Here is a 27,437-nt window from a genome sequence, read left to right as displayed (position 1 = left end):
GGCTGCCATCTTGAGGCAGAATTCCATTGTCTTTGGGAAATCTCAGTTTTTGCTTATCAGGCCTGCAGCTGATTAGATGAGGCCCACCTACATTACAGCATGTACCCTCCTTTACTGAAAATCAGCTGATGGTAGTTGTTGACTGCACCTACAAAATACCTATGCAGCCGTATCTGGTATTTGATTCAATAACTGGGTACTATAATTTAGCCACGTTGATGCATAAAAATGACCATCACATGCAATATATCCCCATTTGTATTTTGATTTTTTTCACTTGACCTGTGATGAGTATTTTCCCGTAGTATGAAACATTTTATAAGAACTTGATCGTTGCTGGTTTTTCTCACCAAATGGCTTTGCCATGATTTATTTAGAAGTTTCCCTGTTGTCAGATATTTAGATGTTAACAAGTTTTTACTTTAGCTTTAACATAATGGTAAATATTTTGGGGTGCATTTTCTTTTTATATACTCCTGGAATATATCATTAATGGGGAATTGCTGAGACAAACGTTTTGGAGGTTTTAAGACTTTTGATATATGTTGCTAAATTTCCTTTAGGACAATACTTCTCAAGCTATTATCCTGCACTGACACCATCAGTATAACTGTGTAGCTCATGAGAAAGGCAGATTCTTGGGCCTTGCCGTAGACTATTGATTCAGCATCTGGATTTTAGGTAGATCCTCCTGTCATGTGTATGCACGCTCAAGTTTGAGAGGCAAGACCCAAGAAAATCTGCACTGAATGTTTGTGCCCTCCCAAAATACATCTGTTGAACTCCTAATGCCTGATATAATGGTGTTAGCAGGTGGGAACTTCGGGAGGGACTTAGGTGCACCCTTGTGGATGGGATTAGTGCCTCATGAGACGCAGGGAGAGGGGGCCAGCTACCAACAAGGAAGAAGGCCGACATCACAAAACTTGACCTTACCAGTGCCTTGATCTTATATTTCCAGCCTCCAGAACGGTAACATAAAAATCTCTATTGCTTATGAGCTATCCAGTCTTTGGTATTTTGTTAAAGCAGCCTGAGTGGACTAAAACATTCCAGAAGCATATAAAGACTTACTTTACTTCACTCTCCTCAAAACTGGGCATTATTTTTCCTCTTTGTTAATTTGCTACCCATAAAATGCTATTCTGTTGATATTTTGATTTTCATTTTTTTATAACAGATTTATTGAAGAGGCTGGCTATCATAGGCATTCAATCAGGAAAAAGCTTTTTATTTTCAAAGCACAGCCTTCACATATGCTCTGTGATATCTTAGGTGGATTGCCTGACTTTCCAGTTGCTTCCATCCATAAGGACTGTTCCATATAGGTAAGTACGTTGGCAGTCTAGACCAATCTGAAATCGAGACTTCAGTTCCCATGCAATTCCATGCTCTGCCCCTCCTCCTTGCTCAGCTTCCCCCAGGACTCAGGCACCTGGCAGGGGCTAGGGGGAGTAAGTGGGTGGTGGTGCTAGGGAAGTTCAGGGGTCAGGGAGCTAGGAGTAGGCAGGGGGCCTGGGGGGCCTTTCACTCCTTCTCTACTGCCTCCTCCTCTGTCTCCTAGCCATGGGCAGGGTATGAAGGAGCATGTTGAGAAGAGACAGAAGTCTTCCAATATTGGTGCCATTGTTACCATTCTCTCCCAATTATTGCTGGCTTGACTAGCTCATTGCAGATGCCCCATATTTGGCTCTTTAGAGGCTCCCGTAAGGAATTTTTTTTAAAAGAGTTCTCCAGTGTGATGAGCTGGGTTGGGATTTCAGTCTCTGGAGCCCATGATGCAATGGCCTTCCCTGTCATGCATTAAAATAATGGCACTCAGGGCTGCTATTGCTATCACCCAGAGAAAAACATGATGACATCCGTTTAAACTCCCCCCAAATGACAGCAAAGTGAACCAAAAATTCTGGTGTTTAAAATGTGTATAGCTGATGAGATTAGACTTTGGAAGGATCAGCTCCTTTGGAGGTGGGAATCATCTTTTGTCTTTTTAAAAGCTTACTCCTGAAGCCTCAGTTCTGTGTTGGATGTCTTCAGGACACATGGTGTGTCCGCCATTGTCACTCAGTACCTGACCCTAGGGAAAGGGAGGAATATAGGTTGTTATTCTCGGTTCATGACACAGTTTGTCCCTTCTAAGGGGATCTAAAGGGATAGTTTTCAGTACTCCGCTTAGAACGTGCTTGGTGAATCAAAAATTATTTCCAGCCCACTTTTCAAGCTGTTTTCTAAAATCAGAAAACTGTAAATATCCACTTAGGGGTTGGGAGAGGCGGAGGTTGCTCTGGCTGCAGGTATACATAGGTCACAATTCGCAGGCTTACCCCTCCCTTGGCTGCTTTCACGCCGTCCCAGGTATTCCCAGCTGCCCACATGGTCCCAGCATGATGTGCCCATGGGCTGGAAAGGCTCGCTTCTGCCTGCATCATCCTCACTCAGGGTATGCATCTCTTAGCCCACTTGAAGACCCTTAGCATGGGGGCAGTGCTTATCTAAAGGGGCGGAGCTCCAGCAGAAGGCTTTGCAGTGTTGGGGTGTTTGGTGGTTGGAAACTTTCTAGCACCTGCACCAGCTAGTAGAGAACAGGTCTTCCTGCTGTCCAGTCCATGCTACCATCCACTGCTAAAGTAAGTCTTCCTAAAACACAGATCTCTCTTGTGCTCAAGAACTTACCACGCCTCCCCATCCTTCTAAAGATACAGTATAAATTCCTCAGTCCAGCTTTTAAAACCACCGGAGTCTGACTTTAACTTGACTTTTTTTCCTCTGCTTCCTAATGTGCACCTTCTGCTGATTCTCTTCCATGCATGGCCAGCCAATGCTGGGTCTGTGCCTTTGCTTGCACATTCCAGTCAACCCCACCCACCTGGCCCTTGCTAGTTAAACCCAGCTACGGTGGCCTCCCTGGTGCTGTCCTGTGTCTGGCCCTGCAGCCCTTCCTGTCATAGCAGTGAACCCTGGATCATATGCCTCCTGGTACATCTGATTGTCTCATGTCTTGGATTGGGTTCCTTGACTTGATTAGGAATTTCTGGTTTGCAGTGACCATGTCCCTCCATGTCTCATTGCCTTCCTGGCCAAACACACAGACCGTCCTCAGGCTCACTGATTCATTGGGGCACGGCAGACTGGTCAGCAGGCCTGTGTCACTGTTACGCTGAGCGGAGGAGTGCTGGAGAGCTGGACCCTGTATTTCCACCCCTGCACCTCCCTGCTAAACCTTGGGTTTCAGTTGAGAAGCTTGGAGGGTGCTTCCTTGAGAAGCTAGGGTATAGAATATGTCCTGTGTTGGAATCCTAACTGATTAGCTCTGCGAACTTGAGCATTATCACTTCGTTTCCTCCTTTATGTAGTTCAGATGTGTTCACTTAATGAGTATGTATTGAGTGCTTGATATGTGGCAAGCCTTGTTTTAGGAGCTGAGACTATAGTCCTGAGTAGGGTAGAGATCTGAACAATGAGAGAGGGCCAGCTATGTGAAGATCTTGGAAGCAAATGTTCCAGAAGGAGGGGTCAGTAGGTACAGCTACTGAAATTCAAGGAACTAGAAGGTGGCCCACAATGGCTAAAGCATGGAGGTCGAGGGGAGGCTGGTGAGAGATGGGGCTGGGAGTTGGGCCCAGACTGGATTTCCTCAGGGCCTCACAGGGCCATCAGAAGGTTGTGCGTTTTACCAAAGACATATGGGAAGCCATTAGAGGATTTTAACAGGTGAGCAAACTCCTCTGGTTTATTAACAGAGCCTGCCTCATTGAACATAAATTATAATTAAATGAGATAATGTATGTAAGGTGCCTAGAGGTATGCCTGGTACATAGCAGGTGCTCGATAAGTAGTCATTATTATTTTCAGGTTGGCTTGACCTTAAAAGATGAAGTGTGTGATAGGCTGAATAATGGTGTCCCCAGAATGTCCATGTCCTGATCTCCAGAACCTGTAAATATGTTAGTTCACATGGCAATGGAGAATGGAGGTCGCAGATGGAATTAAGATTGCTAATCCGCTGACCTTAAAATAGGGAGAGCATCCTAGATTCTCCAGGTGGGTCCAGTATAATCCCATGGGGCCTTGCAAGTGAAAGAGGGATGCAGAAGAGAGTCAGAGGAAGGTCAGAGAGACACAGCATCATTGGCTTGGAAGATGGCATAGGGACCCAGAACCAAGAAATGCTGGAGTCCTCTGCAAGCTGGAAGAGGCGAGGAAATGGATTCTCCTTGAAAGCCTCCAGAAGGGAATGCTCCCTCTGCCACCATCTTGATTTTAATCCAGTGGGACTCATTTTGACTTCTGACCACCAGACTTGTGAGATAAGAAGTCTGTGTTTTTAGCCACTAAATATGCGGTAATTTGTTACAGCGGCAATAGGAAATGGATACAAGGATTTTTGCATTGCATACTCTCAATTCTAGATTAGTACACTCCCGTATGACCTATGACCCATGAATTTTTAAACCTCTTGTGTTCACTGTCCATTGATTGACTGACATCTGTGCTTTTGGGGAGTTGATCAGCTCAGAAGCTTGCTGGTGTTTTCCGTAACCTCTAGGGGGTACCAAATTCCATATGTGCCTCTAGGTGGGTTGTAACCTTCAGGTACAGTGGTGAAATGAGTTCTGCTTTTCACTGATCTGGGAAGACAAGAGATGCTATGGAGCTCAAGGTAAGAGCCTGGGCTCTCAGGCCCAGGACCCTCTGGCTCGGGAACCTAGGAACACACATTGCAAGGAGGGGTGGGAATGCCTTGTGCTGGTTTTGGGCCCCTGCTTAAAGTCCAGCTGCCTTTCCCCAGCCTTCAGGGCCCAGCCCGCGGGCCACCTGCCTCCTCGGTGAAGCACCCCAGCCTACCAGGAAGTATTTGCTCTGAGACCTGGGCCTGCTCTGCTGGCATGGGCTCTGGGCTAGCCTGCTCCACTGCTCAGGCTATGCTTATTTTCCCTTACTAGCCATCAGGTCCTGTCTTCGGAGGTGCCAGACAGGGAGCCCCAGGCCAGACACACGTTTAGGGGCCTAGCAGTGCCCGTGGTTTGATTGGCTGGGGCTGGATACAAAGGGTTCCTGCGAGAGGGCCTTTTGCTTTATCCTTTTAAGGAAGTTCATTTTCCCCAGTTGGTTCTCCTCCTGCTTTTGGAGGCAGTGTTAGAAAAATCTCAGCAACAGAGGCCCGGTTGCCTGCACCAGTCCAACCTTCACACTGCGGCTGCCAGAACGTTTGCTCCAAAACCTAACTCTGACCTAGTCCCTCCTCCTCCTCCCCCATCTATGGCTGTGGTTTCCAATGTTTAAGAACAATAACAGTGAAATCACTATAGAATCTTCTTTTTCAATGAAATATCATTATAGAAAAATGAAAGTCGACAGTAAAACCTAGAGTCATCAAGTGTCTGCACCCTGGCATCAGACAGACTAGGTTCAAATCCAGGCTCTGTCACTTACTTGATAGCAGGCAAGTTGTCTGACCACCCTGTGCCTCATTTGCCTCATCTGCAAAATGGGGGTGCTGATAGTACCTAGCTCATGATGCAGAAAATCATATGTCACAAAGTATATAAAGTACTTAGCAGAGTGCTTGGCCAGGCATAAGTACTGTTGTTCCTAGCATATAAGTTGATTTTCTAAGTTTGCACTTGTACCGCTTGATTATCATAAAGCTCATTGGGGACAATAGTTTAGCTGTTTGGATGAACGCAGAAATTAAAAAAAAAATTTTTTTTAATATTTATTTTTGTGAGAAAGAGAGCAAGCAGGGGAGGGGAGGGAGAGAGGGAGACACAGAGAATCTGAAGCAGCTCCAGTCTCTGAGAAGTCAGCACAGAGCCCAACCCAGGGCTTAAACCCATGAACCATGAGATCATGACCTGAGCTGAAGTCGGTCGCTTAACCAACTGAGCCATCCAGGTGCCCCAGAAATTTTTAAAAAATAAATTTCATTGTTTGGCATCGTTTCAGATTTACAGAAAAATTGTGAGGATAGTACAGAGTTCCCATATGCCCTGCACATACTTTCCCCCAGGGTCAGCATCTGACGGTAGGGGGCACATATGCTGTAAATAGTGAACCAGTATCCATACATAACCATTAACTAAGATTTGTACTTTTTCAGATTTTTAAGAAAGTTGTTATGTAACAATACCCAACTTCTGTTCCAGGATTCTGTCCAGGATAGTGTATTACATTTAATGGTCCCATCTCCTTAGGCTCCTCTCGCTGAGTTCTCAGACTTCCCTTGTTTTTGATGACCGCGTCAGTTTCTAACCTGGTGTTTTGTACATATTCTCCAGGACGCCCCTCTATTGGAATTTGTCTGTTGTTTTTCTCCTGGTCAGATGAGTTGAGCACAGACATCGTTAACATGGGTCATGGATGGCTACTAGAGCTTTCTGTTGGCCTCAGCATCCATGAAATTAGGATCAAATGTCTGTGGGAAGCCTCAGGCAGTTTGGAAAGATCACAGTAGGGAAGATGAAGTCCATGCTCCTAGGTGTGGCTTCCCAAGTCCTCTGTCCTCTTCGCCCACTTCCCAAGTCTCTTGGTCCTGCTGTGAGCACCCCAGTTTTTCCACATCCTCTGGAGAGGTCTGGGCTTTGGGGCATGTTGATTTTTCTACCTGGAATGCCTTCCCTCCTTTCTCTGCCTGGCTAATTCCTGGTCTCTGAGAAAAGACTCTAAGATTCAATTAAACTCTTACTCCTCCCTGGTGCCTGTCCTACTTTCCCTAAGAAGACAGGCACTGTACTCAGGGATTTTACGAGAGTTGGCACATCTCTTTTTAAAGTTTGTTTGTTTGTTTGTTTGTTTGTTTTGAGAGCGAGAGAATCCCAATTTGGCTCCATGCTGTCAGCACAGAGCCTGACATGGGACTTGACCCCAGGACCTGTGAGATCAGGACCTGAGCTGAAAGCAGGAGCCGGACGCTTAGCCAGCGGAGCCACCCGGTGCCCCAGCATATCCCTTTGTACATTGTCCTTCTTGGGTCACATCCCTACCTCTTCCTCCAGATTGGAAGCTTCTTGAGAGCAGCAACTAAACCACAGTCCTCTTTCCTTATGCCCATTGTGAGGCACACAGTAGGTGCTCAAGAGATGCTTAACCAATGACTGACCTGGGAGAGAGGTGCCATGTCAGTACTAGCGTTAATGTAGATCATGTTGCATCTGTCCTAAAAATGTGGAGTACCCCAGTGAATGATAGATGCCAGGAAAAAGCCCTTGGGTGGAAAGCTGCTTTGTCCCTGCCCCAGAGAGGTGTGAGAATGCGGTGTGAACACGGAAAGGGCCACCAGGGGGCTCCAGGAAGCAGTTCAAAAGCCCTGCCGGAGTCGGAGGCTCTGGGTGGTGACTTCTGCAGCAAGCCTTGGGTCCGACAGAATCCTCAAAGAAAGTGTGTCAAAAGAGAGGTCTGTTTTGCTACTGATGTGCCAGGCTCTGTATCAAGGACAGGATGTACCAGCCTGTTCTGAAAACATGTGTGGGCCCGGGTCGAGCTCTTTCTCCCAGAGGTCTCTGCCTGCAGAAATTGGGACAAAAGATACTGATAGCTAAGAAATAATGTTTGCAGAAGCAAATGATCTTGTTAAAGCCACGAGCAGACCTGCACTTCATTCAGATTTCCCAGTTTCTACTTCCCTTCAGCGTTGATAGTTCTCCCTGCTTCGGAGATAATCTTGGCTTAATCCTAAAAGCCAAGATTATCACTGAGAAATTGGAGCCAAAATTTCCAGGCTTTTTTTCTTTTTTTTTTTAAATTCTACAAGGAGGGAAAAGAAATAGCGGAGTTAATTTGAGAAAATGAAGGTTGAATTAGAAATTGCTCTATTATTTTGTTCTTGGGGCTGATATTTTTAACAGTAGTAATAATAACAATAGGTCTCAATTAGGCACCTACCCCTTGCCAACAGTGAGATGGAGATGTCTGCACCATGCACCCTAGGCATTTGCCTTGAGGTGTCCAAGGGGAATTAGAGCATCATAGGCCCCGCCCATTCTGCTACAGAGGTAATTAGCTCCATTTTACAGATGAGGAAACTGAGGGTCAGGCCCATTAAGTGATTTGCCAAGACTTCAAGATCTGACCCCTTATCAATTTTCTAAACCCACCCCAAAAGGATCTAAAATATTGGCTAATCATAAAATGATGAGAAGAAGGGAAGGGATAATAACGTGAGACTGAAATATGTAGACATTAGATTACAAGTAAACCCATCATTAATAATAATAATGATAAAAAAAGAATGATGTCTTACTGTTCTGGGACCATGAACTTCCTAACATTCATAATAGACAAATGAGAGTATAGGGGGATGCTGTTAGAATTTCATAATGTTTATATTCAAAAGATTTATGTAAGTTTCTATTTTAATCACCAGGTGCTTATCATAGCAGTTGCCCACCTTAATCTCCATCACTGTGTCACTTCTAGTCCCCCCACCGCCCCTCTGATGACCATCAGTTTGCTCTCTATAGTTAAGAGTCTGTTTCTTGGTTTTCCACTCTCTTTTCTTTCCCCCTTTGCTTGTTTTGTTTATTAAATCCCGCATTCATCTTTCTCTTATTTCACTTAGTATAATACTCTCTAGCTCCATCCATCTTGCACATGGCAAGATCTCATTCTTTTTTACGACTGAATGATAGTCCATTGTATAGAAATACCACATCTTTATCCATTCATCAGTCAGTAGATACTTGGGTTACTTCCATATCCTGGTTGTTATAAATAATGCTACTCTAAACATTGTGGCACACACACAAAAGAATAAACATGAAGGTGCATGTATGCCTTTGGATTAGTGTTTTTGTACTCTTTAAGTAACTTCCTGGTAGTGCAATTACTACATCATAGGGTAGTTCTATTTTTAATTTTTCAAAGAACTTCCATACCATTTTCCAGAGTAGCTATACCAGTTTGCATTCCCACCAACAGTGCATGAGGGTTCCTGTTTTTCTCCATCCTCGCCAACACCTGTTGTACCTTGTTGGTTTTAGCCTTTCTGACAGATGTGAGGTGATAGCTCATTGTAGTTTTGATTTGCATTTCCCTGGAGATAGGTGATTATGAGCATGTTTCATGTGTCTGTTGGCCATCTGTATGTCTTCTTTGGAGAAATGCCTGTTCATGATTTCTGCCCATTTTTTAATTGCATTATTTGTTTTGTAAGTGTTGAGTTGTATTAGTTCTTTATATATTTTGGATACTAACGCTTTATCAGATATGACATTTGCAAATATCTTCTCCCGTTCAGGAGGTTGCCTTTTAGTTTTGTCAATTGTTTCTTTTCACCGTGCAGAAGCTTTCTGTTTTGATGTAGTCCCATCAAATGATGTTGCCGCCAGAGATATATCTAGAAAAAAGTTGCTCTAGCTGATGTCAGAGTAATTACTGCCTGTGCTCTCGTCTAGGATTTTTATGGTTTCAGGTCTATTTAGGTTTTTAATCCATTTTGAATTTATTTTTGTGTATGAAGTAAGAAAGTGGTCCAGTTTCATTCAATTGCATGTTGCTGGGCAGTTTTCTCAACACTATTTATTGAAGAGACTTTTTCCCGTTGCATATTCTTTCTGCTGTTGAAAGAAGCTTCATTCTGCTGTTGAAGAAGCTTCATAATATAACTTGAGGTCCAGAATTATGATGCCTTCAGCTTTGCTTTGCATTTACAAGATTGCTTTGGCTATCCGAAGTCTTTTTGGTTCTGGACACATTTTAGGATTGTTTGCTCTAGTTCTGTGAAAATGCTGTTGATATTCTGATGGGGATTGCATTAAATGGGCACATTGCTTTGGGAAGAGTAGACCTCTTAACCATATGTGTTCTTCCCATCCATGTAAAACTTGTAAGTTTTAAGAGGCAGACACCTCCTTCTAAGGGTCTTGACCTAGCTGCATGGGATCCTCCTGCCACCCCTCCTCTGTTACAATTGCGCCCATCAGGGTGCCCATCAGGAGGCTCTCAGAAGCTGGCACTGGTGGCTCCCTGTCCCATCATTTCTGAGCACAAGAATGCGAAATGGTAAAGCCCAGAACCAAACTTGGAGAACACTTGAGCCCCCAGCTGAAAGACATTAATCGTCCATGGACGGCTTTCTTAAACAAAGGAGAATTTGTAACCGGAGAGCAAAGCAGTTTCTGCAGAAAGCCATGTCACAAGGAGGATGTGTGGAAACCATTTGGGCCTCTGTCCCACACGGTAGCTTCTGTCCCTCTAGAAGCCACTGCGGCTCCCAAGCTCAGGTGCACACAGTGCCCTTGACCGGGTTCTAGGAGTGTGCAGGGGACACAGCGGCCCTGCCTGGCACACCCCTCCCCCCGGGCAAGTCCAATTCCCCTCGCCCATGGGGCTTGTCATGATTTTCCTTTGTCAAACCTTTGTCAGCAACTTCGTCCCAAATGTAGTGGTTTATTTTCCCTTTGGCAGTGTTTGTGACTCTAGTAAATAAGAGATCATTATACTCCAGTTTTAAAATTACAACCGAAAAGCCAGAGATGCCAGTGAAGAATTATTTACATTTTACAGCAGCCAGCTTCCCTGGCCAGAGAGTCCCCAGACTTAGTTCGCTGTGTTTCATGCAGACTCTGAGGGGTCTCAGCAGTTTACATGTGAAATTTTTTTTTTTTTTTTTTTTTTTACTTCAAGTTAGTCTTAAATCGTGTTTTATATTCTTTTTGTACTTTAGGGCCTCTGGGGGAATTTAAGATTCTAACACACCGCAATTAAAGTGTAGACCTTGAGAAATTGCTAGATGAAAAGAGAGTGTGGATCAGCGTTTGGAGATGGTTTTGTTGCGTGGTGACCTTTCCGTGTGCGTCCTGCCCTGATGACTTGGCAGCCGGGCGAGAAAGCCGATCGAGTCTTGTGGCTGCAGAGAATTTCCTTTATTTTCTCTTTTGTTTGTTTTTTCATTTGTTCGTTCATTCCCTAGTTTGTGCTTGGAAAGTGAAAATCTATTCAGGAGGGTCCTTCCAAACATTTGATCTTGTTGTCATAGGAAGTGAGAGGAATTTTTAGAAATGGAGTTGGATTCCTCATGTTGTTTGCCCGGTGATCCCATGTCGGGGGTGGAGAGGTGGTGGGGGGTGGCCGCCCCCAGGGGTATTGAGGGGGTCCTTTTCACTGGGCCTCCGGCTTTGCTACATGGAGGTGTTGGGAGGAGAAGACACCTTCCCCTTGCCTCAGAGGAACAAATACTACAGATTCAAGTTCTTTTCAGAGCCTGGACCCAGGAACCTGCCTAGACACCGGCAGGCCTCACTTCTTGCATTTCACCCGCCTCTCCTACCCCAGGGCCACCCCCTTGATGGAGTGGAGTGCCGAGGCCAGTAGGGCAGTGCTGAGGCCCTCGCCGCCTAGGGGAGAGTTTACTTCTGACAGATGAATTACTGGCTTGCACATCTGCAGGCCCGCTTTGGAGCCCTGGAAATCTCTGAATACTCCCAGCAGAACAGCCACTGCAGGGCCCACGGGAGCAAAGATGGAATGGGAAACTGGAAAGCAGGTTTCCAATATGGCAGAGTGGGAAGAGGAAAGTTTTGTGTGCTGGAGGCTAGGCTTTCTGGTAAGCCTTTATTTTGTAAGTCATAGGAGAAAGCCGTATTTGGACAATCCTGCCTTTAAAACTTACCAACCACTTTGACTGTTAAGTGGCAATGCCCCCCCCCACCCCCCAGATGTGCTGTGCAAACCTGGCAGCGCTCCCTGATGTCATCAGTGCTTAAATTTATTTGGAGGGTTGAGGAGAGTTTTGGCCGATGAGAAACAACTCCCAGTGTTTACTCCCAAGAGGAATCAGCCTTTACATCATCTGAACCTAAGACATTTTCTGGACTGCAGTATATATTACCACAGATCTTCATTTGAGGCATAGATGTTAGAATAATTTCATTTTGAAATATGGCAGCAGTAAAATTCAGCATTCACATGAGCAGTCGATAATTCATACTTTTATTTGCTCTGATATCAAAGGGATATCTTTCTGCTGCTATCAGCCAGAGGGCAAAAAAGCGAGAGAAATCTAGCATTTTGCCAATAATAGTACTTTTTTACCCCAATTTAATTTTAAAAATTTTTAAAAATGTTTTATTTATTTTTGAGAGACAGAGCGAGACAGCATGAGCAGGGGAGGGTCAGAGAGAGGGAGATTCAGAATCTAAGCAGGCTCCAGGCTCTAAGCTAACTTCAGCACAGAGCCTGACACGGGGCTTGAACCCACGAACTGTGAGATCATGACCTGAGCTGAAGTTGGACGCTTAATCGACTGAGCCACCCAGGCACCCCTAATTTATTTTTTCTTAAAGAAGAGGCTTCATAATTGACTTGTTTGTTCTCTAGAATCCACGAGAGTCCTGTATAGCTTCCTGGACCTTTGTGAAAAGGCTCGTGGCCTCTCCCACTCAGCTGTTGGCACTAATCTATGCATGCCTTATTAGGGGCAGAGAGTTTGCGAACTAAGAACTGTTTATAATCTTCTATTTGTTTCCCCTTTCAGCATCTTAATGCCACGGTGAACTGGCTGCCTTGGCAAAGAGGTCTAAACTGGAATGATTGAGGGGGAATTTTCTCCCTTGGTGAAACTGATTGAGTAGCCCGTGTAACTAGCTTTAGAAAAATTTTCATCTGTAGAATAAATTTGGCCATTATGAACATAAATGGCTCTGTCACCCTTAAGCAGGCAGATGGAACATATGTTTCATATTATTAATTCAAGGCAGCATTAGGGCTGGTGGAAGCAACTTTTAAGAGAACGGAGTCTCCACATCCCCATCTTGCTTCCAGTCCCCCTGCAAAAGGCCCTCCTAAAATTGTCCGGGGTTGCGGAACAGCCCCTCTGGTGGGAATGCTGTGTGACATGAACCTTGCCAAAAACTAATGGATCACTTACAGGAAATAAGAAGTTAAAGAGGAGGATGAGTCAGTAGACTTCAAAGCTAACTCATTTCCACAGAACTTAAATAATGAATACCAAAAACTGAAGATTTCACAGACAGCTTACACAGCTCTCGGCACAGTCGGGACCTTCACCCAGCGTCAGCACTGTCTGTTTAGAGGAAGGGTCCCCACTGCCTCTGGGACAGAAAAGGGGACAGAGAAGGGAGGGCATGGAAAAGAAAGAGGAGATGTGATCTGGAAGGGAGAGGAAGAAGAATAGATGGAAGGAAGGAGGGAAGAGAGAAAGGGAGGAAGGGAAGGAGGGAAGAGAGAAAGGGAGGAAGGGAAGGAGGGAAGAGAGAAAGGGAGGAAGGGAAGGAGGAAGGAGAAAGGGAGGAAGGGAAGGAGGAATCTACTTTGCGTGGCAAGTATCCTGGTGCATCTGTCATGTGGATCTCTGTTTAGCTGATTACTAAAGTCAAATAAAATTGTGTATATTTTAAATGCCACTGAGTCATTTCTGAGCTCATAGACAAGGAGTTTAAGGAGTTCTATTTTGGAACTATTTATAACGGAGAACTGCATTTTGAGAAAACCAAGGGCTGGTTCAGATTATAAGCACAGTGCAAATGTCTGTCACTTTAAGGAAACTTGTATATCAGTGGAATAGACCGATTAGGGAGATTTATGCATATTACAAAAATATTTTGATTCAGCAATTCCACTTTTATGAGTTTATTCTTAAGAAATCATTGGACATCATGTATGATTGGACACCAATCATATGGTGTAGCATATAGTATACTACTATATATATTATATAGTAGAGTAATATATATATATATACTTGCATTGAACAGTGTGGGAATATATACCTAAAATACTAACAGTGATTAAATCTCAAAGGTAGGGTTTGAAGCGAGTTTTATTTTTTGCCTGTGTTTTCTAATTTATTTCCTACATTGAATATGTATTACTAACCTAATATAAAAAACAATTGGAAGGAGAGGAGGATTTTTCACTCTGAGAGAGGATTTGTTTAATAAGTTTTTTTTTTCCAGAGAAGGGCCCAAGTTAAGTTTGTGTTTACAGAAATTGGGAGGGGAAAAAAACTTCCCCAAATGTCAAAATCTTGTTTCTGGACCTTTTTTTTTGCTTTAAGGGCCTCCTGGTGCCAAGCCCTCCTTCTTACTTATAGCTTGACCTGAGTCTCCTCCAAGGGCTGGAGCCAGCAGATACCCTTCCAGCTTGGGGGTGGCGGGCACCCCCGGCCAGGCGGTACGTCTATCCTGTGGATTCAGGACCCCACCACTACCAGGTTCTGGTGAGAAGAGAGACTATAGGCCACTCAAGACCAGCAGGGGTGTTTTCAAAGACTTAAAGTTGAAGTAGGGAGGAGAAGAAAAAAAAAGGAGAAAGGAGGAAAAAAAAACCCCACCAAAGTGCAAGCCGTTGTAAAGTTCTTGCTGGCACACTCCTCCTGGCCCTGAGGAAACTCCTCGGGAACTGAATTCCTGCCCCATTTGCAAAAATTCCCTGAGGAAATCGGCCTGGACGCAGTGAGAGTCCAAAGTGGGAGCGCCTGCCTGCCGGGCTGCCGCCTACCTGGGCCTTTGTTCTCCATGACAGCTGCTCCCAGTCTCTGGCTGGGTGGCATGGGTTCTCTTCCCTCCGCGTGGGCTTGGTGAGGTGGTCCCAGCGAACCCCGACCGCACCAGGCCTCCGAGGTCTCCCCTGTGGATCTTGTTCTTCGTGTGTTGGGGGCTGTGGTGACCTCCGGCACTGGCTTCCCACTTGTGTCTTGTGTTCTCTTTGTCAGGTCCAGCTGGTCCTCTCCCTGGGGTGGGATGGGCGTGGGAGGAGGGCGAAGACAGTTGGGATTCTTTAGCGGGTGGGTTGTCAGCCTGGAGTGGAGCCGAGCCTCCCCACCATCCCCACCACAGCCTCCCCCACCCCTGGTTCATGGTGGGGACAGGAGCTCCAGTTCTGACTTGATATGGAGCCAATGTGATGATTGCTTTTCTCTGTAAGTCAACAGTAAGTACTTCATTGGAACCTAGTTTAATCTTGTATCCTGCCACCCACTGGCTTTGTGACCCAGGCGGATCACTGAAGCTCTCTGAGCCTCTCTTGCCTCATCTGTAGAATTTCAACTTTTATTGGAGGTGGAGGTAGGGTTGTCGGACACTAAGTGCCGAGACAGGAGAATGCTTCCAGTACTGCCTCACACAGTGTAATCATAGTAATTATTACTGCTGTGATAACTGACATTTATTGAAGAATGCTTTGTGCCCAGCACTCTTATAAACACTCAGGTGGAGTAATTTACTTAATCCTCACAATGGCCTATGAGGTAGATACTAACAAATCCCATTGACAGATAAGGAAATTAAACCATGGGGAGATTGAATAACTTGCCCAAGTTAGTAAATGAATTAGTGAAGTAACCAGGCTGTGACCAAGGCGTTCTGTGTGTGTGTGTGTGTGTGTGTGTGTGTGTGTGTGTGTGTGTGTGTTTTAGTCGTGGTCAAACACACATAGCGTAAAACTTTACCATCTTAACCATGTTTAATTGTACAGTTCGGCTGTGTCAAGTACATTCACACTGTTGTGCAGTCCATCCCCACAGCCCTTTTCGTCTTGCAAAACTGAAACTCGACACCCATTAAACAACAAGTTGGCATTAAACCTGCTGCCCCCAGGCCCTGGAAACCACCATTCTCTTTTCTGTCCCTGTGAATTTGACTACTCTAGGGACCGGTCTTTGTCTTTTTTTGTGACAGACTTATTTCACATCACATAACATCCCCCAGGTTTTTCCATGCTGTAGCAGGTGTCAGAACTTCTTTTTAAAGGGTGAATAATATTCCATTGTATGTATACACCACATCTTGTGTCTCTACTTATCTGCCACTGAACAGATAAAGGCTTGCTTCTGCCTTTTGACTATTGTGAATAATGCTGTTATGAAAAAAGGTGTATTTGTTTGAGTCCCTGTTTTCAATTCTTTTGGGCATAAACCCAGAAGTAAGATTGCTGGATCATAGGACAATTTTTTTTTTTTTTTGAGGAACTGCCACACTGCGTTCCTGAGCTGCTACAACATTTTACTTTCCCACCAGTGGTGCACAAGTCTTCCCGTTTCTCCATATCCTTATCAACACCTGTTTTCTGATTTTTCGATGGTAGTGTGAGGTGGTATCTCCTTGTGGTTTGGTTTTGCATTTCCCTAATGATTAGTGACTTCAGTGCCTTTTCATGTGCTTATTGGCTATTTGTGTACTTTCTCTGGAGAAATGTCTATTCAAGGCTTTTGCCCATTTTTTAATCAGGTTGGGTTTTTTGTTACTGTTATTGAATTGCCCTAGCTCTTTAAATGGTCTGGATCCTGACCCCTTATCCGATGAACAGTTTGCAGATATTTTCTCCGGTTCTGTGGGTTGCCTTTTCACGCTGTTGAGTGTGTCCTCTGATGCACAGAAGCTTTAAATTTTGACATGGTCCAATTTATCTATTTTTACTTCTGTTACTGATGCTTTTGGGGTCCTACCCAACCAAGAGGTTTTTGGGGGTGATCTGTAGTTGAAGAAAGCTGGAAGAAGCAAATTCTACCCAGTTTTTGTGGAAAGTAAAACATGAAGACCGAAGCCACCACTCTGCACGGTGTTGAGCAGTCCAGAGAGACTTAATAAACAAGATAAAGTATAATAAGGGAAGGCAATTTGAGATTGGATCTCAGCCCAAAATCAAGAGAAAGAGCCTCAGAATACTCTATTACCAGACACTATTTGAGGCAGAAAAAAGAAAGGGTCCTAAAGGGCTGGGAGCCAAAAAGTCCACATAAGAATAAAAAATTAGGAGAAGATGGGAAAATGACGGGGCTTTGAGGATCTAAGGGGGAGGGGGGACACATTTGGAAAGGAATTACTGCATGAAATTTGAGCAGAGAAGTTGACAAATTCTCCTGGCTGGGGAAAAGGGGGCGGTTCTTACTGGCTGGGTTAAACTGGATGGTGCAACTGTGAAGGAGAAAAAGCAGGACCGGAGGCTGCTGAGGCTGCTGAGGCTGCTAATTAATAGAGAGGGAGGGCTTTTTAGAGACCCAAGGAAATGACTGCAGAGCTAAATTCTTAGTCCCTTTCAGCCTTCCCCGTAAGGGTTCCAGTAACAGCGAAATCTGGCACAGCCAGAGCAGGCAAGGGATCAGGAGGAATGGGAGCCCTGAAGAGCATGCATAGAAATATCTGGAGCCCATGTACGCCCTCTGGTTTCTGTTACTTATTTTAAAAATGAAGAGAAATTCACTGTGGCAGGAAGAACCCTGGCCATGTTTGCTGCTACCCACCCCTGAAAGGCGGGGCAAGCCCAACGTAGAGGCCTGCACATTAAAGCAGCAGCATTACTTGAAGACCATTCCCCAAGCCCCCAGCCCGGGGAGGAAGTTCAGATGCAAAGGCAGTTGCTGGGAGGCAAAAGCCCTGGGGCCACTAGGCTTTGCCTTGAATTTCCTCTGCTTTAGTGGTTCCTCACCTCTCTTTTTCTTTTTCCTTTTTAATATCCTCTCTTTTTTGAAATGTAGTTAACATCCAATGTCATGTTAGTTTCAGACATACAACATAGCGAATCGACAGTTCTGTACGTGACTCTGCTCACCAGGATAAGTGTAGCCGCCACCTGCCGCCGTACAACAGTTTTACAGTAGTATTGCTGATATTTCCGGTGCTGTCCTTTCCATCTTCATCTAGAAAACAAAGGCCATAGCAAGCTGATCTTAGTTTCAGAGAGGCAGAGAGTTTTAGTCAAATGATCTCAAGTGGGATGCCTAGGTGGCTTCATCTTTTAAGCATCTGACTTTTGCTCAGGTCATGATCTCATGGTTCATGAGTTTGAGTCCCACGTCAGGTGAGCTCGTGCCCTGCTTTGGGTGAACACTAGCCCTGCTTTGGGCAAAACGTGCCCTGCTTGGGGTGAGCTCAAGCCCTGCTTCTGGTGAGCACTGCTTCTCTGCTCTCTCTCTCTCCCCCACTTTTCATAGGATTCTCTCTCTCTCTCTCACACACACATATGATCTCAAGTAACAGGGGTTTACTTTAAAGATGCCCATTGACAAGCACTCTGATAAAGCAGAAAAGTCAGTCTGTGAGCTGAGCAATCACCATATGGCAACTGGACCTTAAGGAAGAAGGAACATGGAAGGTGCTCAGAACCTAAGGCAGCAGGAGAGGCTTTGGAGATGTGGCACCACTACAGCGACTCTGTCTCCTCCAGATATTTTTCTCCACCTGTGCTTCTCCTTACCCATCCTTTTTACTTAACTTAATGTTTGATCTGTGGGCTCAGATTCAGAGCCCAAACACTCATTTGTAATACATGATGAGGGTGCTAGTAATAGCTAATGTTTATGGAGGGCATTGTATGTGCCAGGCATTGTCCTAAGCACTTTATAGGTCTTAATTCATTCAGTCTTCTGACCAATCAGATGGGGCAAGACCCATCATTATTCCCAGTTGATAGTGGAAAAAGCTGAGACCCGTGAAGCATTTTGCTCACGGTCACACAGCTCAGTAAGCGGTATAACCAGTGTTCATTCAGGGCCAGGTCTGTGCTGACTCCCAGCAAGGATGGAAGGAACTGGCTGCCAAAGATCTTAAATTCCTGCTTCGTTCTGTGGTCACCTGAGCAGCTGTCAACTGTTTATTCCTATCAACCTGTTGAAGACTTTTAGTATTTTTCAATCTGTAGCAGCTCTGAGAAATGGTACCATCCTGAATTCGTACTGTAGCTTGATGGACGCAGGTGTTTGCCACTATGGATGGCTTGACACGGGACTAGCAAGGAAGTGGATTGGCAAGAAGGACAACTGTGGATTGGACCCAGCTACAAAGAGTGACAGAGATGAGGACATGCAAGCATAGGAGCGTTACATTACAATGGCTTAGCCCTCAATACAAGGGTTTGCATTATATCCTATTAGAATATCTAGGCAAAGCCATGGGACTGGAATTCGGGGTGGGGGTGGGGTATTATGCTATGAGAATGAATGAACTTTCATAGAGAGAGTGTGTGGGGTGGGGACTTCAGATACATATATCAGATTCTTTCTCTGCAAGTCTAAATACCAGATCCAACAACAGATTTTTTTTTCTTTTATCTGTCTTTTAAAGTCTCCTTGCGGTAATTGCATAGTAGATTTGTGGAAATGGACTTCACGTGGTCTTAGGATCCCCCCCAGGGCATGTCTTGGTGCCCACCTGGTGAAGCCTAACTGCGGAGGCCATTCTTTGCGGACAGGCTCGTGATGATTACAAGGACCTTGATACATCAAACTCTCAGTGTGCCCTAATCGCAGTGCTTTTACTCATTTATGTATTTCAATAGGAAACAATGACTTAAATACTTAACTGGAATTGCGTTAGGACACTCTCTTCCTTTATCCACAAGATAATCAGAAAAACCACAAAAGGATACATTCTAGAAATATTGGGATGAATCGTTAACTTTTTCTGGTTATGTTCTTTTGGAGCTAAACTAAGCTCTAGAAATACTGGAACAGGTCAGGCCGGAGCATTCTTGATGGAGTGGTTCATTACCTACTGATAGAATTTGGAGCCTTACCAGGTGCCTGGGCAAGACAGACGCTGCCGCTTTACCCTGACTTCTCCCTCCTCTGGAGGCCTTCCAGCCAGGGAAGGGCTCTGACTCACGGCTGTCAAATTGTCATCTTCTGCGGCTCATTGGAAATGTTTTGCAGTGCTTTCCCATTTAGGATTCTTATGCTTATTTTTTTTTTTAACTTAAAATTGTTCCATATTTACCTCTCTCACTTACAGTGTTCAGTTACTTCATAGAATCCCAGTGAATTGCTATACCCGATTTACTTAACCTTTTCCCCTATGGTTGGACATTTAAACCCATTTGATTTTGGTTCTTTTTCATCTGCCATTAGAAACTGCGTTCACATTCATTGCTTTTCTTTCTTTTTTGTCTCACTTTTCCTCTTCTCTACATCCTTGAGATGTCGTCCCCAAGAGGAATTAAGGATCGGAATGTTTATGGCTCTTGTTCTATACTGTCAGACAGCCTCCAGACACCCCGGAGTAATTTACAGCGCCCTACCATGTTCCCGACAGCCCTGCCGATATTGTTTTATAGTTGTCTCTTGTATTGTTCTTAAATAGATACACAGTTATTTTGATTCCTATTTCTTTAGCTGTGAGATGGAACACCTGCCCAGGTGTTGGTCTACCAGGTGTGGTTCCCAGGGTGCACAATGCATGTATATAACGTGGCTGGCATGGGGCTACCGCTTATTAACATTCCTTCTCTCTCCCTCTTTTTCCTCTACCCTGTTAGCTCTTTGTCAAGGGTGGTCTCATCACTGATGACAGTGTATGTTTATATCACAATGTAAGACTTCATTCCTATTTTGGATCTCAAATACTTACCCATGTATCATACCTTAGAGCTTCCTTTTGTCCCCTTTGTATTTGTGTGGTTACTTTTTATTAAGGAGACTTTAAAATATTTCAGTTCACCTTCCTCCAGTCTTAGGACATGCTTCTGTTTTTCGGTAGGCATGAATTTATCCCTCAGCTACAGCTGACATAAAGTGCACATTTTTTTTAGTGCTCTTTGTGTTTAATTGATTCATTGACCAATTTGGAAAGTATTATCATATTTGGTAAGTTGTGAGTATAATCTGCTTTTCTTCATATTGATGATGCCAGATTGTTCCACCAGCATTTATTAAATAGTGATTCCTTCATCCATTACTGTGATTCTTTGTTCTGTTTGCTGTATCCCAAGGACTTGTCAGTGCTTAAATCCATTTCTGGAATCACTATTTGATTAGTGTCTGTCCTGGCTTTAATCCAGCAAAATTCAGCCTTGATGAAGATCACTTTATAATATATTGTCAAATTTGATTATTATACCTCCTCCAATCTTCTTTGGTATTATTATGTATTTATTTTTCCTTATTAATTTTGCTGGTGATTTATTACATTCTAGAACATTCTAGCAGGAATTCAATTGTTCATACATTAATCTGTTTTTTTATGGACTAATGTCACAGATAATACTCTAAATTTTCTAAGTGAGAAACAGTAGATGTAACTTTGCTTATTTAGGTATTCTTTTATTTTTTCTATTATGATTTTATCATTTTTACTTCACTGTATATCTACCTAGATACATAAATCCCAAGCATTTCATTTTATCCAATATTGGGCCTACCACCACTCTTCCTTGTCTTTTCTAACTTTCCGTCAGTGGTATGCATTTGGTTGATCTTGCATTTTCTATTTGGTCTGTTGTATCACTTGCAAAAAAAGTGATATTTCTAATCCTGCCTTTCCTATATTCTCCAATTCTTCTCCACCTTGTCTTGCAGTATTTTCTAATATTACCTCCAATAGGAGTGCTGCCTCTTTTGCAGCTACTGGCTGCTCATGGCCATTTAAATGTAAATAAAAGTTAATGTTAAAAAATTTACTTCCCCAGTCACATTAACCACATCTGAGTGCTCAGTAGACACACGTGACTAGTTACTACTATACTGGACAGCACAGAAACAAATATTCCATCATGGCAGAAAGTGTTAAGGGACAGCACTAATCTAGGATTTCCACCTGAAAAATAATACTGAAACTCAAATGGAATTCTGTGATCTTTTTTTTATCTTAAGGTATATGTCTCCTCCTATTTTAAAGACTTTTTATAAATAATTAGCGTTGAATGTTAATGATGGTCTTCTCAGCATCCACCAAACTAATTCTTAGATTTAAAAATTGATTTTTTATATGAACTGTCCTAACAATTTCCCCATCTAATGCTAGTTCAGGCTTTGTAAAGTAGCTCATGGTTGTTTATTTTTGACAAATTTCCCCTTGGTCTATAGGGAATTATTTAAGATTTATTAAACTACATTCTTGTATAAGGTAGTCCTGTCTCTATTGCTCAATGTCGTCCTCAGGTGTTTTAGATCAAGATCTCATTTACTCCCTAATATGACTTCTACGATATACAATCTTGTCTGTATTTAGAAACCTTTTACGTAACTGGTATTTGAAAATTTGGAGATGATGTCTGGAGAACCCTTTAGAGGCTTCTCTTAGAAATGTATGTATGGAGAAGACAACTTTATGAGTTTTTTATTCCACATAATTAGTCCAATAAGCACCACTGAACGTAAACCTCTCCTGTGGAACACGGGGCAGAATGCTCTATGACAAGATGAACATGGTATTGGCCAAGTTTAAAAAGAAAGAGGACTTTTGTGTTCCTTCTTCCCTGGATTCTTCAGCCTCTCCCACCCTCCAGTTTCCCCCTGTTGGACTCCCCAACTTGAGCCACCAGGCCTGCTCTCTCACACCCCCCCCCAACCCCACTACGTTGACCTCATTCCCTCATCCTAACAAGTTTCTCTTGCAGAGAATGCCCTTTTCCTCTTCACCTCTGACTCACCCCAAGGACCCACCCAAAGTTCCTGTCTTTGTGATTTTCTGAGTGATTTCTCTCTGCTCTCATCTTCGTGTATTTCTTGAGTGTGTCATTCTTTTTGGCAAAGAGCTATTTACAGCTTTGTCATATTATCTGCTTATCTTCTGTGTTCTTATGTACCTCTCCTATGTCTAATATCCCTGTAGGGGTAGGAAGTGAGGAGGATTTCAGGTCTCTTATTTCTTTTGTTTAGCACACACAGGTCAATATATAGTATGTGGCAGACATTCAGAGATACTTACTGAATAAGTGTATTGATAAATTAGCAACTGTTACTCTGTTATCCTGCAAACCAGCAAAATCTGTGGCCGTGGGCAGGTTTTAGTAGCTTTAGTAAACTAGTATAACCTATTTGGAGAAAAAGGCAAAATAATGTCCATAAAGGATCATATTCCTCTTCCTGATTTAATTCAGCCACTTGTTCCCACTCACTCAACAGGGAACTGATGACTTATGCCTGCCTATGTGCCACATGTGGAGTCACAGGGTTGAATGAAATAAACATGGTCTTTGGCTTCATGGGTGCCCACGGTCCAGTAGCAGAGAATGGTATTACAGAGTAAAACCACCAAATAAAGATGTTGTGACAAATTGTGCTAAGTGCTACGGAGGAAAGAGAAGGATATAGATGAAGGTAGCCTGGGTGGCTGGGCAGGCCTCCATCAGATTAGGAAGTGACATTTAAGGTGAGAGCTGAAGGATGGGTTACATTACATTCATGTGAATGAAGAAGCCAGGCACAGGGAACAGCATGTACAAAGGCCCTGAGGTCTGAAAGAGCTTTGTGGATTTGAAAAACAACAAAAGGCTGGTATGTGAGTGGAACATGGTAAATAAAGGGTTGGGGAACTGACATGGGTTGGGGCAGGTCCAGATCCAAGGGCCCTTATGGTGCTGGATATGGCATTTGGATTTTAAGCCAGTTCTAAGAAATCTGATGTATATTTTAAGAGATTTTTCTAAGCCAACATACGTGCCTTGTGTGGCTCCAAGCAATGTATGTATATTGTTCAATACAGAGAATATTCATCTGATGCAGGTTCTTTTGATATGTTCATTTTCAGTTGAGGAAACCAAGGCCCAGAGATCTTCAGCAACTAGCCTGGTGTCACATGGTATATTTGTAAAGGGGCCAGTATATAACCAGGTCATCTTGAGCCTCCAGAGCTCAAGCTGTGACCGCTTTGCCACAATGTCAGTTGGCCACTGTGTAGCTTGGGCAGTTGGGCAGCATAGGAGGAGCCAGATAATTCGGGGTGTCTTGGAGCAGTGCAGGTGAAAGGTCGTAGCTTACACCAGGGGGTATGTCATTGGACAGAAACCGATATTCTGGGGTGGGGCCAAGAAAGAGAAAGGGAAACAAGATACATGGGAATAAATAACTATGATTTATTTAGACATTTTTAAAGTCTTTGAAGTCTCACTTTAAGGAATTTAGAAGAGAAACAAAGTAATCAGCGAACGCACAGCATGAAAAGGAAATAAAAAGAGGGTCAGAAATGAAATGCAAATCGGACTAATAGAACAAGTTTGTTTTTCTTTAATTGCTACAAGTGGAAAGAAATAAAAGAAGTGAGAAAGGAAATACAGTTATTACAAAAGAAATATGTCGTTTGAATAGAATATTGTTTATAACTCCTTGCTAAATTAGCTAATCAAGCTGAAACAGATAACTGAATTAGTGAGTAAGGAGATAATGCGGTTTGTCCACAATTTAGTGTCATGAAATCAGATCTGAAATCTGCTGTCTGTGGTGCCTACTCTTTGCCTCCCCTCCCCTCCTCTCTCTGCCCCTTGGAGTCTGACCAGTCCTCATGACCCTGTTCAAACCCTTCCATGAAATAGAAAAGTAAAACTACCACCATGAATATGTGGTTATTTTAGCCCAAATCAACAATTACCAGCAGTACAGATGGCCTTGTAGTACCGGGGGCAAAGGTTACGTGATGTTCAGCCTTTTCTATTGAAGTGAGCAGGGAAGGGTTTAATCTGCTTTAGAAATGTTTTCTTTCTTTCTTTTTTTTTTTATTTTTTAATGTTTGTTTATTTTTGAGAGGCAGAGTATGAGGAGAGGACAGACAGAGAGAGAGAGGGAGACACAGAACCTGAGCTGTCAGCACAGAGCCTGATGTAGGACTCGAACCCACAAACCGTGAGATCATGACCTAAGCTGAAATTAGATGCTTAACTGACTGAGCCACACAGGCACCCCTAGAAATGTTTTCTACCCCAACAGACACATTTTCAGAAAGCACGTTTTGAAGCCTTAAGGCATAAGGATTACCTAGAACCTTCTCTTATGTGGATTACCTAGCAGGCTGAATAAAGTTCAAGTGAAGCATCTGTGGGTGAACTGAGGTTGTAAAGTTGTGGGGTAAAAACCTCAAATATAGCCGCCATATTATTAACTTTTATTCTCTTGAGAAAGGTGAATGACAGCAGTGAGACGTACATGACCAGTAGGTCATCAGCAGAGATGGGAGGGAACCTGACGCTGGTTGGCAGTGAACAGGACTGTGTCCGGTCCAGGTGTGTGTCCCGGAGCTCACACCGTGGGAGAGCAGGAGAGGGTAGAGGAGCTCCCAGGTGTGGCTGCCATTCCCACCTGATGGCCGTCTGCTTCAGTGCTCCCTCATCTTGGGAGTGGTCGTCCCGCTGTGGAAGACCTCGGACAGGGTTCCCCACCAGCCTACATGACCTCCCTTAGAGAGTGAGGGGTCCTTCTAAACCTTTCTGTGAGGGCACTGGGGAATGCACAGAGCTGGAGTGGAAGGCGAGGAGAGAAATCTCAGGTAGACTCCGAATCCTTGTACATTATGCCTTTCAGATGACAAATCTTCAGGAAGCAGTCCTCTCAGATCAGGTTCAGGTCACTGTACTTCCCTTTTCCATAGGGAGTCCCTCATATGAAAGGAAGGAGGGATGGTAAGGTTAGCAGGAGGAAGAAGAGAAGAAATGGCAGGGAGGTGGATAATTGGATGTCACTACCAGGCCAGGCATTCATTCATGGACTTGTACGTGCATTTGGTCTTCCTGAGACAGGACTGAGCAGTGTCCCAAGAACTGCTGTGACCAAGGTACAGTCTCGAGTTAACATCCTTAGAAAGTCAACCACATGTTCACAAGTCCTGGTATGTCCAGACCTTATATACAAAATCCTCGACCTGGTGTCTGGCACATATTTGGTCCTTAGCCAACCCTGGCCATCATCACAGAACCATCTCTGTCATCATTACGAGGCTGTGAGATTCTTGAGGACAGTTGTTCACACAACTCGGTTCTCTGAACTGTTCTCCGAATGAGAACGCATGAATGAGTTCCCCGAATCTCTCTGGCTTGACAGATGTCTAGTGCAGAGGTCAGAGTCCATGGACGTTTGTTGACCTGTTGACCAACTGAATGAATCCACTTCTGAGCACCTATACTCTGCAGGTGCCTTTAAAAGGCATGGGGATAAAGCCTCTGAGACTGACCTTTGTCCTAAAATGAGACGGGGCATAAATAAAAAATGGTGTAAATTGAAAAGCCAGTGCAGAGGTGAGGTAGCATTTGCAAAGCGCCAAGTAAATAAAAACAGAAGGAGCTTCAGGCATTGGGCAGGGGGAGGGGAGGAGTACATTATGTGGGTTGGTAGGGAGAGTGTGACATGTATTAATCCAGAGTGGGATCAGGTTCAGACTTTGGGAAAAGCGCTCAGCCTTTAACCCTTTGGCAGTGGGAATGGGGAGAATAAACCACTCCCCAAAGCATGAGTTTACAAACGTCCTCCTTCATTCGGGTGCTAGTAAATATTTAACAACCAGCTCTCCAGCAAAAACAAGTGTGTGTGAGTGCATATATAAACCAAAATGTTTCTGATCTAACAGATCTGTAGCACACAACTCAACAATAATAATAAAATGTCCAATACTTCCTTATAAACTCCGTAAGTCAATTGATCATCACAGAATACTTTTGTTGATTTTTTTTTTCTGAGCACTTGTATCCACGGCTGACTTGTGGGTGCAGTTCAACCATGATTTGACTCGTGGAATTTCATCCCAATCTCTTTCCCAATATGTTCATTGTTATTAAATCTGATAATGGGATCTGCTAAACTGTTTTTCACCCTGGTACGTATTCATTAAACTAAAACCTCTTTCCCCGTCAGCACAAGTATGTCAGAACTTACTCATTCACCAGTGACATGAACATCTTTGCCGAATCAGATAATAGCTTTCAAATACCGGGAGACTATTTTCCTCTCTTAAAAAAAAAAATACTATTCACAAAGTAATGACTACGGATGTGACTCACTTTTAAGTTTAATCTGCATTAGTGACATTTCTTCCATCTAGACAAAGAAGAACAAGAAATCAAGCCCTGACGTGTAATGTTTGCTGACTTCCAAAGTAGGATTTCCTCCCACTGTGGCCCATTTTGTGATCTCCTTAAGGTAGAATTGGAGAGAGATCTACAATAGCACACCGTTATGTAGTATTTGTACCATATACGTACCGTCAATGCAGAGAATCTCAAGAGCGTGGAGAAAATAAGTGATTGATTTGAGTCTTTATTACCTCTGTTTTATAAGCATAATTTATTTAATTATAAGTTTATGTTTTACATTTTAATAATGGCTGTTTTTAACAACCCGGCTCAATGAATTCCTAACAGTTTAATCCTGGGGAGCTGGTAGGCGCTGGGCCCAGCACACCTGTTGCCCTCCTTCCTGATGAGGGTCTGTCTGCTGTTTGAGAGAGGAGTCGTTTTCTCATCTACCCATGCCTGTCACACAGGGCTCAGCGCCCGTACTGCCTCGGGCAGAACTCACACAGGGCTCCTGCTTTCCTGAGTCCGAGGCCACCGCCATGCAGGCCCCAGGGAGGCGGACAGGGATCTTGCCTAAAGCCCCATTACTCACCCTCATCCTGACGTTCAGGGGAGTCACTGTGCTTCACCTTTCACACTTCTTTCCATTGTGTCCTTCTTTCAAAACAAAAACAAGAAGGAAGGGTCTGGGCGTCTGTGACAGAGGACACTTATCATCCGAGCACTTGAGCTGGGTACGCCCACCCCCCCATGCCAGGTGTTCTTCAAAAGCT

The 27,437-nt window shown here is 43.8% G+C and overlaps 1 protein-coding gene and 1 long non-coding RNA gene across 2 annotated transcripts in view; one reads left to right on the top strand and one right to left on the bottom strand.

The window, feature by feature from the left end:
- PARVA (parvin alpha) overlaps positions 1-27,437 on the top strand; it is a 166,672-nt gene that overhangs the window by 28,802 nt on the left and 110,433 nt on the right. The gene's annotated exons all lie outside the window — the stretch shown is intronic.
- On the bottom strand, positions 1,977-27,437 carry LOC115271660. Its single transcript, XR_003900044.1, has 4 exons — positions 27,257-27,437; positions 17,506-17,593; positions 14,458-14,689; positions 1,977-2,077 (listed from the first exon to the last, which is right to left on the bottom strand). It is a non-coding gene; the product is annotated as an uncharacterized LOC115271660 (long non-coding RNA).

The sequence above is a fragment of the Suricata suricatta genome, chromosome 11, assembly GCF_006229205.1.
Source record: "Suricata suricatta isolate VVHF042 chromosome 11, meerkat_22Aug2017_6uvM2_HiC, whole genome shotgun sequence".
NCBI lineage: Eukaryota > Metazoa > Chordata > Mammalia > Carnivora > Herpestidae > Suricata > Suricata suricatta.
This window is presented reverse-complemented; position numbering and strand designations above follow the sequence as displayed.